The sequence below is a fragment of the Aythya fuligula genome, chromosome 1, assembly GCF_009819795.1.
Source record: "Aythya fuligula isolate bAytFul2 chromosome 1, bAytFul2.pri, whole genome shotgun sequence".
Classification (NCBI taxonomy): Eukaryota; Metazoa; Chordata; class Aves; order Anseriformes; family Anatidae; genus Aythya; species Aythya fuligula.
In genome coordinates, this window is record NC_045559.1 from 89,265,959 (window position 1) to 89,283,384 (window position 17,426).

The 17,426-nt window shown below is 40.1% G+C and overlaps 1 long non-coding RNA gene across 2 annotated transcripts; it reads right to left on the reverse strand.

Moving 5' to 3' along the window:
* Positions 1-1,982: 1,982 nt before the first annotated feature.
* LOC116498844 lies at positions 1,983-4,909 on the reverse strand. Of its 2 annotated transcripts, none has more exons than XR_004254200.1 (3): positions 4,016-4,909; positions 2,339-2,558; positions 1,983-2,011 (listed from the first exon to the last, which is right to left on the reverse strand). It is a non-coding gene; the product is annotated as an uncharacterized LOC116498844 (long non-coding RNA). The 2 variants fall into 2 exon arrangements; XR_004254201.1 differs by having other exon boundaries at positions 1,992-2,558; positions 4,016-4,472; positions 4,802-4,909.
* Positions 4,910-17,426: the final 12,517 nt, after the last annotated feature.

Consider the following 17,426-nt stretch of genomic DNA (forward strand, 5'->3'; position numbering starts at 1 on the left):
TTCCTTTCATATGTTTGATTGTTTTCACATTATGTATGCCCACTGGCAAGGATTCAAGAGAAGATGATCAAAGGCCAGAACAGGCACTGGTGCTGCATTATACTTTCCAGATTAAACTACTTGGAAATATGAGTATATATTACCACTTGCAGTTGGAGAGGTCAGAGCACAGGATAAAAAATTTATATTCTTTACAGAAATACTATATAAGGCCACAAAGCTATGTGCTAACAGCAGAAACTCCTAATTCACCTTTTATATCCCTTTTCAGCACTCAGAGAGGGATGCAGTGGAGATTTATTCACCAGATGAGGTAAATTAAGTGACAGTATAGTATCTCTGAATTACCTCATAGCTTTCATTGAACCAGCTGATCATCAAAGATCTCTCTGTATATAATCCCTTTATATTTAGCTGCCAAGAAGATTAGCTAATGTATTTGTCAGTTTTATCATGGAAAATCAGTTTCTATATGGCAAAGAACTTGTCTCCTCTTCTTCCCAGATGTTTAATTTTCACACAGAAAAGGTATGCATGTCATCTACAAGCCAGGGTTCAACCACTATTGTATGGATGAGCATAGCAGCAAAACTGGAAGGAAGGGGATCTTCCGTTATACCACTATCTCCTCTGGGGAGTCTTCCAGCGAATCCACATGTAAGCATGTCTATAAACCTACCCTCTCTGAAGAAATATCAACACCTATAGCATTTCAACCTCTTTTACAACCTGATAATTGTACGTGCTTTTTTGGAGACTTATGAAGATTTATTTCAAACTGTAGTCACTGTTTTATACTGCTTAATGGATTTTCCAGTTTGCCTTGGTTAAACCTAATATTAGCACTGCGTGAAATAGCAAATGGACATTTACAGATTTCATATGTATATGCAGCTTGTTAAAGAGCACCAGCTTGCAGTACTTGATGCAGTGTTCAGAAAGTCCTATTTAGTCCTTATTTAATAGGGGAAATGCTTCTGCTGTGAAACCTCTTAGCTGCCTAGGTTTACCCAGCCAGGCCACACAATTAAGGTGACACAGAGAATGAGAGGTGTTCTTTATTCTTTACAAACATGCCTCGTTTCTGAAGCCCTTTGCGCCAAGAGCTTTTGTGATTTTGTTCACAACTTTACCACGCTGCTTAAGTGCCACAATGGCTGCCTGCGGAGCAAGCCCACCCAACTTTGTGATCTGCAGGTGGGCAGGAAGAAGTGTTGAGGGAAGTGTTGGGAGATGTCACCCACTGATACCGCTGGTGAGGTCCTGGGCCATGCACGTGCTCCTTTCTCAGCAGGCACAAATATGCAGCACTCATCCTCAGGCCAGGACTGTGTCCACTTCTGCCAGGAGACCAAATAGCACCCTAATGCTGGTTTGGTCAGAAGGCATGTGTGATTTCACGTTTCTCTCAGTTTAGCTCTCTTGCTTTCTTTAAAAGGTTCAGCAGTATGAATTTGGAATGAAATAGAAATAAATCACACTCCAGAGCTTTCATTTGTTTCCACAAGCATATTTAAATGCTTTTGAATTCAGATGCTGCTCCAGACATCCTGCAAATGGTAGAGAGGGTTATGCTAGTGCGGGAATCATTGGCAACTGCTGTCTTGTTAATGACTTCTTCTGTATATCTTAATCTGAGGAACTGTGCTATAAACAGCATGGGTTTCACACGGAGTAATTCATCTCTGTACACCAGCTGTGCAGAACACACCGTTATGAACATACACTTTCACACGCACAACTCAAGGTGGATTTAAAAAATGTTCAGGATATTGCTTTAAAAAAAATACTGTGGCCCAAAAATGTTAACTGAGACCATCCAGATTAATCAGATTGTCATCTAGGATAAATAAGAGAGTAATTAAAACATTTTGAAATACATGTTTAATATTGTTTTTTAACTCAAAGTGACAACATATTTTGAAAAATGTAATTCAATTATTTTTAAGAACAAAATCTTGGAAACAAAGTTGATAATGCTTCAGGTCTTGTTTTCTTTGTTTTGTGTTGCCTGTAAACCATAAAAGAAATTTTGTGCGTTTGTGTTTAGTATTTGCAAAAAATGAATATTCTCCCAAATCTTTGAGAGCAGCTTAAGAAGCTAGACATTTATTTATTATTTATATAATAATAATGATAATATTATTTATTTATTATATTCCTACCTTTTGGTAGGATCTAAGTGTCTGCAAAACTAAATGCAAATTACATCTAGTCTAATCTCTTTTGTGCTTTTTTTAAAAAGTGAAACTAAGAACATCAGCTTTAGGATAGAAAGGCATGGTTTTAATTTAAAAATAAAACATTGGAATATAGGAATATAAACTGTTAATTTCACCTTGCTTGGACAGCCTTCTTGCAAAACCCCATTGTAAGAGTGGACATCTAGCTTTTGTGATCTGTGACCATATATTTATTTAGAGCAATTGCTTTCCAACACTCTTTGATTTTTTTGATCCTTTCATATCTAGATTGCTGTGTAGTTTACTCTGCCTATAAGTTTCCTTTTCATCTTCTGCACATCTGGAGAAGCAGTTCAGCGGTCCTAAGTTCACAGTCTGAAAAGAAACAGAAATTAAGAGTGTATTCGTTATGGCACTCAATTTAGTATGCCAAGTATGGACATAACAAATTAGGTAGTCGTCCTGAAGAAACTTTTATGAGATAGTAACGAAAGAACTGCAACTAACACAATGATATGATGACCTAGACTGCAGCCCCACACAACCTGTTTTTTTCTTCTAACCCCCCCCCCCTTTTCTGTAAGGATTTTAGAGGCATGTATCCAACACATTTCCAGTGGAGAGCCACACAAACCTAAGTGTCCAACTGCACGTACGTGTTCCTTGATTCGCATATGAAGCATATGGAGCTGGATTCATTGTTTTTGTTGCCTGGGTAAATTCCGCATGCATATCGTTCTGTGAGGTCCAAGAGAGGGAATTGCTGAGGGAAAACTACAGGCAATATGGTGTAAATGTGTCTCTTCGTCACAGTGCAATAGAAGTTACAGGTGCCAAACAGCAAGTTCCTTGAGACCATGTTTATCTTTAAGCACATGAATAGTTTTTGGTACAAAGTGACTCATGTTAGGTCTTATGTGGGAGGAAAATAAAAGATGAACCCCAGATTAGTAGCTGAATTTTGATTTTTAGCCTAGAGTACTCCACAGAATGCCAGCCTTGCTTACTGTACCCCACTTTCAGTATTTGGCTGAAAACACTGATGAGCACCGTGAGTAAGATGTTTTATGCCAAGCTAGCCAGCCACAGCTTAAATAGAAAGGAACTTTAGAATGGGATAAGTGAAAACAGACACTAATACTGTTTCAGTATCCACTTCAGAGCCGTGTGGTTCTCCAGGAATTGTAAGAAAGACACTGTATATGACCTTATTGCAAATCAAGTACTCTGATTAAAGGAGTAATAACTTCAAGGCATTTTTTTTTTTCCATGAGGATGAAAAAGAATGTCATAAAAAAGAAACTTCACACAGTAGATAAGGTGAGGGAAAAGCCTGTCGCTTGAACAGAATTAAGAAGGCTTTCTATTGGACTTTGCAAGGGCTTTGAATTTTTACTTTTGTAATAAATTAAGTAAGAGGAAATTTGATTTGGAATTTCCAAGGTGCACTGCCAGAGACTTATGACAAAACCAGACTTTTAGGAACCCAGCTGAAGGTAGTATATAACATTAGATCTTCCATGCTTTTACAGAGAGACCAGCTTTTGTTGAATAAATGGGAACATTGACTCTTCCCCAATCCATAAGGGGAGCTGCTTACAAATTACATTCTGGGAGATTCAGTGCTCAGCTGTGAGAGCCGGGCAGATGCCTGGATGCCAGCACAAATTAACTGACAAGCACAGTTTGCGCAGGAAGATGAGTTTTCCCTCCTTTAAAAAAAAAAAAAATAAAAATTTCCTGACCAAAGAGCGTATGGGAACAGCAAAATTTAAGCAATACTGAAGAATAGCATCAAACGAGGGCTAGCAAGTTTAAGAGTCCGTACTTACCTGTTTTTGTGGGGCTTATATTGGCAAATGCATTTCCTCTGGTTTAGATTCCAGGAGCTTTGTTCCTCCAGCCAGGAAGCAGACACATGCTGTAAGAAGGAGTTGTGATTTCCATTGTCCTTAAACTGAAAAGGCAAACGTCCCCTTCTTTTCCTTTTCTGACCAAAGGTGACAGTCCTTCAAGTAGAGATTTGCACAGGGCGGAGAGGGAGTTCAGTTGAGCTTCATTCACTATCACAAGTTCACTCGTCTGGATGTATCTCACACTCTGGTGTCACTTAGCTGGTCATTGCTGTGTTTTTTCAGGGACCTCACTCTGCACGAGATGCAGCTGACTAGCATTTGGTGTCGGCCAAGTGCTGCTCATGTAATTCAGATAAGAGTTATTCTGCATCTGCACTACTTGACCTGGGGCTGTAGCTTCTGGCTGGCTTCAGGTGAGGCTGACCTGCTTTACCTGTAGTGAGAGAAATCCCAGTGCCTTGGTAAAAGTGGCTCACCTGCATTTTCAGGAGTAAAATTTAGAGCTTTACTGTTTTCTTCAGAGGAGCGGGCCAGTGAAGTTTTGCCCTTCCAGTATCCAGATGGTACTCAGACCACTTTATTTGGTTGCTGCTGACTAACTCCGCAAATGTGAAGTTCCTTAATAGCTTCCTACACGCAACTACAGACAGAGCAGTAAAGTTTTCAAGATGACCCACTCTCCACACCTAATGTGCAGGAGATGCTGCAGTCCTAAGAACATCAAACATCTCCTCAAAAATTGAATTCCCCAGTACTAATTACCTGACTACATCATGCTTCTTAGGCTATATGCTGGGCACTGGAACAGAGGCTGTCTTAGAAATAAAAAATACACTTTCTGAAACATAACGCAGGGATTTTCCTGAAGTGTGTGACTGTTCCCAGTGTCTCTCAGGACACTTGGTATGCTCCCTTTATGCGAGTAAGTCCCATCTGTTTTTCCTCGTCATCTGCTGTGTGATGGAAGGGTTCCTTGGGTTGTTCCCTTTGGGATGGTCCTTCAGCTGTTCAGGTTTAGGACTCCCATAGCACATGTTGTAGGCTCATACTTCTGTCTGCTCTAAATATTTTTATCTTCTTTTGTGCATAAACAAAAAGATAAGGAAATGTTTAGTTCTGACAGATGCTGGAATTTGTTACAAAAGCATTCAATTTAATGCATTTCTAAGTGATTTGCCTGTCAAGATTTTTAGGTGTTTGTGTATCTGCTGGGTCTCCAGGTTGCATGCTCAGCTGTTTAAGATGGAAATAACATTTGAACTAGAGAGTCCTACGTGTAGGTTTTCAATGACAACAAAATAAATAAAAAAATGCTTCTGAGCTGATAAATAGAGCTGGTGCGTTGCTGATTTGTGACATTGTTTGCTTTTAGATTGGAATTCTCACTGATCTGCTGATAACTGCCAGCAACTAAAAACTGACTCATGCCTTGAAATCGTTTGTTTTTTAAAGTAATGGTCAGCATAGGATTTCTGAGGTTTTCATTAGATTTGTCTTTACTTTGTCGCTGGAATCTTTTTTTTTTTTTTCTTTTGTTTGCTAAGTCTGGACAGTCTTTTATTTCTTACTTACTTATAATTTAAGTTTAGAAGGGCCATATCATCCACAGAAAACATATAACTGCATTGCTTTTATGCTTGTTATGTACTGAGTCATTATATTGTCTTTTATATAGTCTTTTATTACATGCAAAGCTGTTAAATGCCCCCCACTTAAATTCAAGGTTTCCTAAGAGATCCCTTTATAAGGCTCTACTTTCTGTTGAATTATCTTTGCCAAATTTGAACTGTTTATACTGGTATTTTCCACATCTCTTGTAGCCTGTATTTTTTGCTTTAATGTTTCAGATTAAATGGTACAGATGTTTCCAAGAAGAAGATTAGGAAAACGGCATTGTTTTTCTCCATTGTTGCTTTTTTTCATAAGTCCGTCAGGAATCTCTAGAGTCTTTCATTCTCTGGAGCAAAGATTTGAAGTGTTAGGATAAGAGAAAAGCTATGAGGAGGAGGTACATGAAGAAATGAGATGGAAACAAGCCCTTAGGGATCAAACAGTCTATCTAAACAGTGCTCTCCTTTTGCATGTTGTTTTGAACCCGTGATTTCCAAGTGTTCCTTTCCCATTGCTCTCAGCTTGTGTTTTGAGAGGCTTTGGAAAACGATTAGTATCCTCTTTAAAGGGCATGCTGATGTCACTTGGGCATTCTTCGTTCTGGCATTTCCTGTTTATTTCATTTTATTTTTTATTTTTTTAATGCTTTGAATTCTACTGAACATAATTTTAACCAGTTTTCCTTCTATGTGGGTATGCTTGTTATTTGTATCATGAGGGTATTCCAAATGTAGATAATGCAGTGCAAAATGGAAAAGAAATGTACTTCCAGAGAGAATTTATATTTTATGATGCAACATGGGAGGAATACTGGCACAGAAGGGGTTGGGGATAATACAAAGCTCAACAAAGCAGGTATATAAAGTAATTACTAGATTTCTAAAATGTAAAAGCTATTACATAGCTATAGAATCTGTCTAGGGAAAAGGGAAGACTGAGAATGGGGCTCTGAGTCATGTGTAAAGAGACCTTTTCTTTTTTTGCCTGCATCCATCACTGATTAAAAAAAATAATTTGTTTTTTAAACTTCGATTTATGCCAAGCTTGCTGTGCATTATTTTCAGAGGTGGCATTTCCTCACACTGAGTTTTTCAGTCTTTACAGAAAAAGTTATTGTTCTTTCAGTCTTTACATAAAGAGTCATTATTCCTTCAAGGGCAGAAACTTTGTATCTTGCAACACACCACATGTTCTAGGCAACAGAATACCACTGTGTCTGCAGTGCTCAGTATTTTTTCCCTGGCAGCTCTGAGTGACACACATAGCTCAGTCTTGCACCCTTCACTAATTGCAGTCTTCTTCCAAAATAAATTTAAAAGCATTAGCCAGAAAAAAAAAAAAAAAAAAAAAAGATGCTACATATGGGGGAAAAAGAAAACCCTGTTCCATGGTTCAATTTTTAGGACAAATAATGTAAAACAAAATAAATTTGTCAACAAAAATTGTTTTGTAGCTCTAAACAGATTAACAATGAAAAGATAATTCAGAGCACTTGTATTTTATTTCTTTTCTAAGGCCAAGACCTTTATTGTTGTTTTACACCTCTGCTAACACTTTCTGCATCCTTGGCTCACATGCTCCCACATGGCTGCAGGGAAGAAAACTGGTCCTTAGAAAACATTTCCCCTTCATGTAGTCCGGCACATTTCACAGATCTGCGTTCCCACAAAGCATAGCCAAAGAACAGTAAAACTTAAATTTCCTGTGAGGAAGGTCTCTACGTCTGGAAGAGGTTCAGAACCACGTGGAGGCCAGCGTTCACACCCCTTAAACACAACCTGGTGAGCCAGAGGCAGAGACAGGACCTGCTACCCAAAGCAGCTGTGTGCCCTGGGGGCAGTGGCAGCGGCTGTTCCCAAAGCCGCCCGGCCCTGCCGCTGCCGTGCCTGTGTCCCCTTGCTCTTGCTCTGTCCTGCCTGGGCTGGCAGCCCTTGTGCTGGCTGTCTGCTTTCTGCTAAGGTACCGGGTGTGCTTGTGTAAAAACGAGAGCCAGTAGGGTCTGGCCATTCCTGAGAAAGAGGCTCAGAAAAATAATTTTTTGTTTCTTACTGTGCCCAGATTACAAATAATGGTGGCCTTTTGTAAAGGATTTAAGTATTTCTTTTGTGGGTCCTCAGACATCCCAGATACAAGGCCGAAATATGAAAGATTTACCTTTTGCCATTGTCATGAAAAGTGCCTGTATTTGCTAAAGCTCTGCCTGTGCTTCTTTTCTTTTTCACATTCCCAAGTGCCGATCACAGATTTGTATTGCACTGGACAATATACATTCATGTTAAGAAAGCAGTTGATAAATACTCTGTAGAGACCTGCTAGTGTTTTAATTGCTACATTCCCAGAATAAACATCCAAGCCCTGCATCCACATAGAGCATGTCCCAGCCAAGAATTTAGCAGGTTGTTCTCCTGCAACTGCAAGAGCTTGAATCAGGGCCATGGAGAAAGTCCAGGTAGCAGTTTTGTGAGCACAAGGATTCTTGTTTGCCCCTCTGCTACCAGCACCCCTATCTCCAGAAAGTTGTCTCATCAGAGTGCAGAGCGGACAGTATCCAGAGCTGGAGAGTGCAACTGAGGAAGGAGCTTGCTACTAGTGCTGACAGACAAGGACAGGCATGATCTAGAAGGTATTGGGGACTAAAAGGAAAATGGGTCTGGAACTGGGAGCAGCAAGACTGCAGAAGACTGGACTAGGTGGCAAAGAGAACAGTGCTCTCTGGAAAAGTGGGGTCAGTGCCAATGTGGTGGATAGATCAGAACAAAAGTGAGATTTGGAATTTGGGAATAGCTGGAAAAGAGATTAGGAATGGAAACTAATATATCAGAGAGAAAATAAAGGACATGAGGCAGATTGGACTAAAGCAAGAGAAGCTTGGACTTCTGGCTAGGCAAGAAACTGGAAATGGAGCTGAGATAGTATGCTGAAACCAGATTAGTAACCAAGCAAAGGAAACTTGAAGTGGCAGATACAGAGCCATTACTGCAGGTCAGGGGCAGAAAAAGGACTTTCAGAGGAGAAACACTGGAGGAGGAGGTATGGGGTTGAATAGGTGAAGGAACTGGGCAAAAGCTGTTTCTAAAGTCCAGTTGGGACTTGAGGTCAAAGCTTGAAATAACACTAGAAATATGGATAGACTAGCTAGATACAATGTGAAGGACAAGCCTGAAAAGGCCAAAAGAAGGAAAGAGACATGGCTGGTATGAAAGCTGATTGGGAAGAATGGCAGCAGAAGGCAGGAAGACAGAGGAGATGTGGATACGAGTCTGTAATGGTCCCAAGAAAGAAAGGTGTGATCACGTAACTAAGCATGCTGTCACCACACATGTACATAGCTAGACCAACTGAAATTTGCCTTTGATATTTCCCAATTTTTAAGTGTTTGACTCTTTGAGTTTTCAACTGTGTTTTTTAAATGTGATACTACAAACACACACACTTATGTAGGAAGGATTTGGTGGAGGTTGTGAAAAAGTATATGTTGGTTTGGGCTGACATGTTTGTAAATGCAAACCATGTCTATAATTTGCATTTTCAAAGGAAGAAGTGAAATGACATAAAGTGGCAAAGTTGGAAGATAATGTGATTTGGTGTGATTCGTCAAAAATTTATCTTTTCCTATGTTCTGCAAAAGGGCGAAACAGATTGAAGAAATGTAAAAAAATCTTCAAGTGTGGCAAGCAGAAAAGGTTTCTGAACGCAATGGTTAGACATAACTTTACGTCTGAAAGAGAATGTACTTGGGTAAAATGCAGAATGGAGATATTTTGGAAGTGGAGGAGAAGACAAGCTATTACTAGTCTGTTTGCTACTTCTGCATTTCTGTGTTTGCTACATCTGATATGAAGCATGGCTAGTTTCAAGTCTTGAAATGCTGAGTATGACACAGACGCATCTTGTAACACTGCCTTGTGTAATCTGTGCTTGCTCTGCTTGAGCAACTGAGAAAAAGCAGAGGGTCAAGGAGTGTTCCTGCTTATCTCCAGATCAATTCTCTTGCCTGTTTGTATTTTGGATTAACTAGTTAGCTAGATGGGCTAGGAATTTAACCCATCACAGAGGATGAAATCATAGGGCAGCTTTTGCTTTTAAGTCAAATTTATCTATTCAGCGCAGAATGTTACAGGTCTGTAAAAAATGATAAAATAGATAAAATGCAAGCCCATCCCCCCTCCCTTTTCATTCTGTCTCTTTTTCTCTTTGAAACTGGCTAAAATGAATGCCAGACTGTATCCTTTGACAAATGAATAGAGCTTCCTATGGGTCATTTCAGGAGTAGTTCTTAAGTTCTTATGGGAAAATTAGATTGCAAATGAGCAACAGTCCACATAGAATCTGGCATTTACATAAATTTTTATATTTTTTTCTTAATACTAGCATCTATCAAATGCAATGTGTTGTTTAAAAAAGTGAAGAATTCGAGTCCAAAAGCATTTGTTTATAGGGAATCATTTTTCTTTCATTTGTCATAGTGTGCAGGTATTATTACTGAGTGAATGAGAACTGAAAATGGCAAAGGGAAATGGGTACCAAATACCCATTTCTTTTTGGTGAGATTTGAATACCTTAACCTCAGCTTGAAATCTCAGTTCTCAGTTCTTAGATGTGCCCTTTTAGTCTACAAATGTTAAAAGATACCCTGAAGTTTTTTAGAACGATTTATTCATCTAGAGAGGATCTAGGAATAGCATAATAATATGAGTTCTGTTCAGATGTGTGTCCTGTCCTCTCCTCTACCCCTCAAATTCTCACTCAGGAGCATTGGGCTCTCTAAGCCCTAAATTCTTTGCTCCTTCAAGCCAAGCAGTCCCCACTCCACTTTTTCAGATGAGCATACAGGACTTCACATCCAGGCTTTTTTGCCGTCCATCAACTCATGACAGACAGTCTAGAAAGTAGTGTACCCTAAATGTCATGTAAATGTTAGTCTTAATCACTCAGCCAAATACAATATTGTGCTACAGCTAAAAATGAATTAAGGAACCTGCCACACACTTCTAAAAAATTCCCCAAAAAGGAAGGCTTGGGGAAAGTTCAAGTGCATAGAATAAGTAGAACGTAGTCATAACAGGATTTGCCTTTTGTTAACTGAAAAAATGAGGAAGAGTCAACATCCGAAAGAAATTACACCTGTTTCGTAAATGTTATGGTAGAAGGGAATCCATTTATACTGTGTTAAAAGACCCACCTGCCTGTTCTCCCTAGAAAACATAGAAACAGAATAAACAAAAAAAAAACACCCAACCCATTTTCATGGCACAATACAGGAAGCTGAGAAGGTTCCACATCTCAAGGAGCTGTGAGAAAAGAAAAGAAATAGCAGGGAAGGCCATTTCCATTGTTTCACATTATCAGTAACTCTGTTTGTTTTACAAGAATTGGTCACAACCACCTTTCATTTACTCTTACCCTTTGTCATTAAGGGAGTGATGAGAGCTACCACTGTAGCAATTAAAGCATTTTCTGCTTCTTAGTGCTCCTTACTGAACTTTGGTAACATCTGAGAAAGCTGTCCTATAAATTACAATATATTCTGAGCAGCCCAATTATTGCCTGAAGGTGTGGCTCTTCTCTGTGTTACCAGTGCCCAGCTCCTGCTCCAAAAAGTGACAGCAGAAATGACACTGAGGGTCCTTTATTGTGTCTCAGTCTTTTCCAGGTCCAGGCTCCTACTGACAGAATGCTGAATAAGGATTTTTTCTGCATTCCCAGCACGTAGCTCCAACTACTTGCTTTGGGTTGCATGTGTGACATGTTACCCTGAATGCGGGTTGTTAGTACTGTAGCACGCTGACTTTCACTTGTATTCCAGGCAAAGCTACCGGCCAATTGTGGTCTATTATTATGTTCTTATTTTATTTCCTCCTAGTGCATTGATAATTAGGTGACATTCAGCGTGTTTTGCTGACATTCAGTGTGTTTTGCTAACAGCTTTTACTAGCTCTGTGGGTATCACTATTATTTGCAAACTCTTTTGGGGGTGGGAGTCAACAGCACTGCTCTGATTATAATTTGAAGGTTTTTGAGGAAGTTTTGTTCTTCTACAACGTTCAGTACAGACTGTAATTTGTTATCCTGTTAGCTGTCTGAATTCACATTTAAAAAAAAATAATATATATATATATATATTTTTTATTGTAGGCATTTAAACTAATGGCTAAACATGCCATCTTGCAATTAGTTTCTTGTAGGGAAAATAAGCGTTAACAAAGTCATTTCCTTTTGTAAGGAAAGTTGATACCCCTTTTATATTCCAGCAATTAGGCAATAAAAGGTTCCTACATGTTACTTCCATTTGGAAAAAACAACCTGGTGATGATAGGGTACATATTTGATGCAGTCATGCTTATGCATAAAAGACGTACACAAATTAAGTTCATTGGACCGTATTTGAACAAAAACAGTTACTTGGCCTGTTCCTCCATGCCTGTCCTCCTGGCAAACCCCAGTCAAAAAGCTGGTGCTTTGCCACACTGCTTGCCTCCTCTTTCTGCTGTTCTCCTTACTGTTTGCCATACACACCTAGGGCCAAATCCATCTTTGAATCCTGATGGTTTCTTCTGTTTTCTTGCTTAATAATAGCACACCGAACCTTCTTTGCTTTTGCGTGAACATAAGGCCTTGCCAGGTGAATAATTACAGAGAGGTTTGTGAGTGCTATTAAATCACCAGCTTATCAGGAAGCTTTTAATCAACCACTGATATCATGGGCAGTTGTGAGAGGTTTTGCCTATCAATTTGTGGTGTTTCAGGAGCTCATATGGAAAAGTATTTTAGATCTTCCAAATGTTTGGGTTGACTTCCCATGTTATGTAAAGAATTTTAACACTTTTGATTTCTCTGGCATAGGTTCTGCTCAGTGACCATAATCTTGAGCCAGGCCTTCCTATCTCATGTTTTAATCCCAGCCCTGCAGTATGATAACCATCTTTGTCCTCACTAGGGTTGTGTGCTTGTCTTATTCAAAACCGTACTCATCTCTCATTCGCTTGTGCTTGGCTTCTGGCTGGTCATGGGCCACAATACTTGACTCTACTTGTAGATGTGGACTCTTTGTGCGTTATGGCATGGTGGAGCTGTTAGCATTTGCCTGTCCTATGCTTGTTCCATTACATCAGTCACAAAGTTGTGTAATATATGAGAAGACAGAGAAATATCAAAGAAAAATTCTCTTTGGAGCTCCTCTTGGGTGTCTCATCTAGACACCAAAACAATCTACAGAGAACAACAGTCAGTAACTACTGTCAGGGAAGCAGAACAGGGAGTTGCCCTTGTTCCTCCTGCTAAAAAGCAAGAACTACATCCATGTCTCTTGCATGTGTAATATGCTGCTTTATTCTTTGGTTGCTGACCTGCACAGCAGTAGATCCATCTGCCCTTTCTTTGCCCCGTTGTATCCATTTAGCAATTATTTCTTGGTGTGCAGAAATGGCATGGCAATCACATTTGGAAGATGTCATACAGCTGGATTCTGCGTATGACATAGCACATTAGCTATGCTTTCTCCCAAGCCTATTTTTCTTCAGATTATAATTTGCTTTTCTGCCCTTGACTCCTAATCATTCTGCTGCATAAAAGCCTTGACAGGACTTGTATGTTTTGGTGTAGGAGCTAGGCAGATGTTATCTGATTGGCAAAATAACCTGTAGTAATGGAGAAGAGTATCTCACTGCAGGATCATCATCACCTAACACCTTTACCATACACAGCAGTCATTAGTACATGATATGATTAAGGTTTATGAATCTCTCTCCTATAGGACCCTTGTGGACCCACCAATATTTCATGTGAAGTTTGGTGTGAGAGGCTGTGAAAACAACAGCAGAACTTTCTTTGCACTTTGAAGAGAGCCCAGTTTGCCTGTGAAGTTCAACTCAAGGTACTGCATTTATTTTAGAGGCCTGTTTCTGATGGCACAAGCACATGTCATGAGTCCAAACATCATCTGTAATAACCTATTAGGAACTGATATCTAGATGAAAATTTCAAAGTTTCCAAAATAGAAGGGTCTTGCTTGTTACTTAATACATTTCTAACACAGAAGGACATTTGTTACATGTGAGTATTTGGCAATAACTTCATAACCACTTTTTCCTGAACCCCTCTGAAGTTAGGAGTTGCTTTCTGAGACTCAGGCTAAATTACTTATAAACATACAAACACAGTTATTTAGTTAATGCCTTGGATATTAATGTGAATGATACCATGGCCCTAAGCAAATTTCTTTTCAGGTTTTAAACTTGTGAAGGAACAATAAGACCAATGATTTTTAAAAAGGATATTTATTGTAATTCTTATGTTGTGTCTTTGCAGAGCTTGCTATTTTTACCAGCTGAAACCCAGGGAAATTCTCAAAAGCAGTTTAGAATAATAAACTTGTCTTAAGTCAAGAACAGATCCCATCAACCTATTGGCTCCCATTTATGTTTTGAAAGGAGCAATGCTGTACCAGCAGCCATTCTTCTTGTACAAGTTTCCCATGGATTTTTGCTATGGGCAATCTGTAAGCATCAACCAAATCTTAAACAGTGACATTATTGCAATTAGCAGCTTCTGAAAGAGTCCTGCAGAACAACATTTACATGCTCTACACCTTGTATGGCAGGTTAACATAAAATCTTGATGTCTTAAAACTAGCTATTTTTCCTCACTCCAACAGAAGTCACCAAGAAAGGGGAGAGAAGGTAAAAAGCAAACAAACAAAACTTTAAAGTCAGGATTTCAAACAGTGGGTATTTTTTTTTGTTTGTTTTTATTTTCTTCCAAGGAGTGAAAAGTTCTGTAAGAATTTGGGTAATGTACATACATGGTTTCTTGACTTTATATTGAGCATTTATACAGGATAGAAATCAAAATACACAACATCTGTGCGAAGAATGTATGCCTGCTCTAGGAACCTTTGACACGGGAAGAACCTGCAGCAGTGTGTGACCAGACAATGTGGTACCTGTGGGCTTGCCTTGCAGTCTGTGCTTCCCTGCCAGACTGTGCTTAGCTGCTGCTGTAGTGCTCCTCGGACTATGCCTTCCTGGAGCATAACAGCTTTACCAAGAACTAGTCTGACAGTAAACATTTGGATGTATAGGTGCCACATGCCTGAGGGCCATTAAGCAGCTTAATAAAAATGATTTATGTACAGAAAAGTAAACAAAATCTAAAAGCGTGAGCTTAAAGGATAGTCTTCCTAGAAGGTTTGTTGTGGGTCTGTGCAGGAAGACCTGCTTGCACCTGAAGCACTACAGCCACATTACTGGATCTAACCTGTCATCTGCTAGCTTGTTGCATCCCTGTCAGCAGCAGGGATCAGCACATGACAACTACAGGAACCTCAGTAACATACCACCCAGAAAGTGGGATGTCAGCTATACTACCAAAAGACCTGCCTCCACCTTCCTCCGACCTGGAACGAATGGCCCATCACAAGCGACTCACTGTTTTGCTCTAGTGTAGTGCTCTGAAACATGGTATTCAAAATGGCTTTCAGTTTTTACTTCACATCAGTGGTGTTATGTCAACCTTCATCAAGCCAACCTTACTCTGGGCTGCACCAAAATCAGCATGGCCAGCAGGGCGAGCGAGGTGATTGATTCTCCCCCTCTGCTCTGCTCTCATGAGACACCACCTGGAGCACTGCGTTCAGCTCTGGGGCCCCCAGCACAAGAAGGACATGGAGCTGTTGGAGCGAGTCCAGAGGAGGTCTATGAGGATGATTAGAGGGCTGGAGCACCTCTCCTGTGAAGAAAGGCTGAAGGAATTGGGGTTGTTCAGCCTGGAGAAGAGAAGGCTCCAGGGAGACCTTACAGTGGCCTTCTAGTGCTTAAAGGGGGCGGGGAGGGAGGGGGCTACAGGAAAGATAGGGAGGGACTCTGTCAGAGAGTGTAATGACAGGACAAGGGGTAATGGCTTTAAACTAAAAGAGGGAAGAGTTAGATGAGGTATGAGGAAGAAATTTTTTCTTATGAGGGCAGAGAAATACTGGTACATGTTGCCCAGAGAAGCTGTGGATGCCTCATCCCTGGAGGTGTTCACAGCCAGGTTGGATGGGGTTTTGGGCAGCCTGGGCTGGTGTCCCTGCCATGGCATGGGGTTGGAATTCAATGATCTTTGAAGTCCCTTCCAATCCAAACCATTCTGTGATTCTGTGATTCAGACACAGAAAAATAGTTGTTAAGTACTAGAAATGCAGACTCAGCCCAGACTTAGAGGCAGGTGGAATCTCTTTGTTTTAGTCTGCACCATTACTGGGGCTCCAGGCTGAGTTGTGTTGTCATAGGCAGGTGTCAACTGCTTTTAACTTTGTCAGGTTGCAAACAGGTTGAAGGTATCTGGATTAGGGGGTTACTACCAGAGTGATATATGGAGACGAAAGAACCAAAGAAAAATGTGCATGTGCACATGGCAAATGTGATCCTTCAAATCCATAAATTTACACAGCAAAAGCCGTTTTTCAGCACAGACCCTCAATGCCCATTCCCATTGTTCATTCTGGGAGCAGGCCAGGTGCGGCGACCAGAACCGGCTGCTTAGATTCTGTTCCAGAGCTGCGGTCAATCCTCTGGATCCATTTAAAGGCAACAGCAATACCCATGTATTTGAACAGAATATTTAGATTAAGTCCCAAATGAGCTCAGCCAAGTCAATTAGCATCTTTGCTATGTCTCATCTGTGTTTGGTTCAATAATACTTTTTATACATGGCATCTGGGAGTGATGATTAATGATCAGAATGTGTTTTTGAAATTCTTGAATGAAAGCGGCTACATCAGTACAATGTCTAAATACTTTAATGCGTTTGTCATTTTTACTCTCAGTGCCAGTTTTTTGTACATTGTAAACTCTTCAGCACAGCTTGAAACTCCAATCCCATTAAATTTTATTGAGCAACTTAATAAAAATGAGTTAAGTTCCAAAAGGAAAACAAAACCTAAAGCATGAGCGCAAAGAATAGTTTTGTGAGCCTTGTTGTGGCTCCATGCAAGGATGCCTGGGTGCATATGGAGCCCTCCTTACTCCACTGGTGTAGGCAACCCCTTCTCAACGCGCGTTAGTCACAAAGAACTAACTACAGGAGATGTTCTTATTTCTTGTGGGGCTTGTATTATAGCAGCAGACAGTGTATGCTTGCACAGGCAAACCTGCATTATAAAGCACTCCATGTGTCCCAAACCTGACTTGCTAAGAGAGAAATCAATGGTGAAGATGTTGAATGACTTTCTGGCTTCACCATTGAGGTTACCAGAGGAATTGTCAGCATTCCCAATACGATAATGGCTTTTGCCACGGGAGTGTTTTGTGACTGGAATTGGTGTGAGGCTATGGAGTCCACATGAAGCCACCTGGCAGTATACTGAGCTTTCACTAGGCCAGTTTGGCAGCTTTGGGGCCAGAAACATGTCTTTGTCTGGCATACAGACAAAGAGAAATAGTGCTCCCATGTCTGTGCAATGTTTACCTTTAGGAAGAGTCCGTACATCCTTAGATAATTTTGAAATAATGCTGAGCAAGTAACCAAAAGGCATTTCATACGTATGAGCCTTTCCTAATCAGATTTCATCTGTTTTTTCCTATTTAAACACTGTTTTCTCATTGTTGCTTTTCCTAATCTGTAAGGTCTCAGAACTAACTGGCTTCTTTGCTCTTAGTGATATCCCTTGATAGTTTGAGAGAGACAGAAAAAGCTAAAAACAGTGAACCTATCCTCAGCCCCCTAGGAACATATTTTGATAAACCCAGGCAGCAAGTAGGAAGGCTTGAAAAGGAAAGTAAGACATACCTCTCTGAAT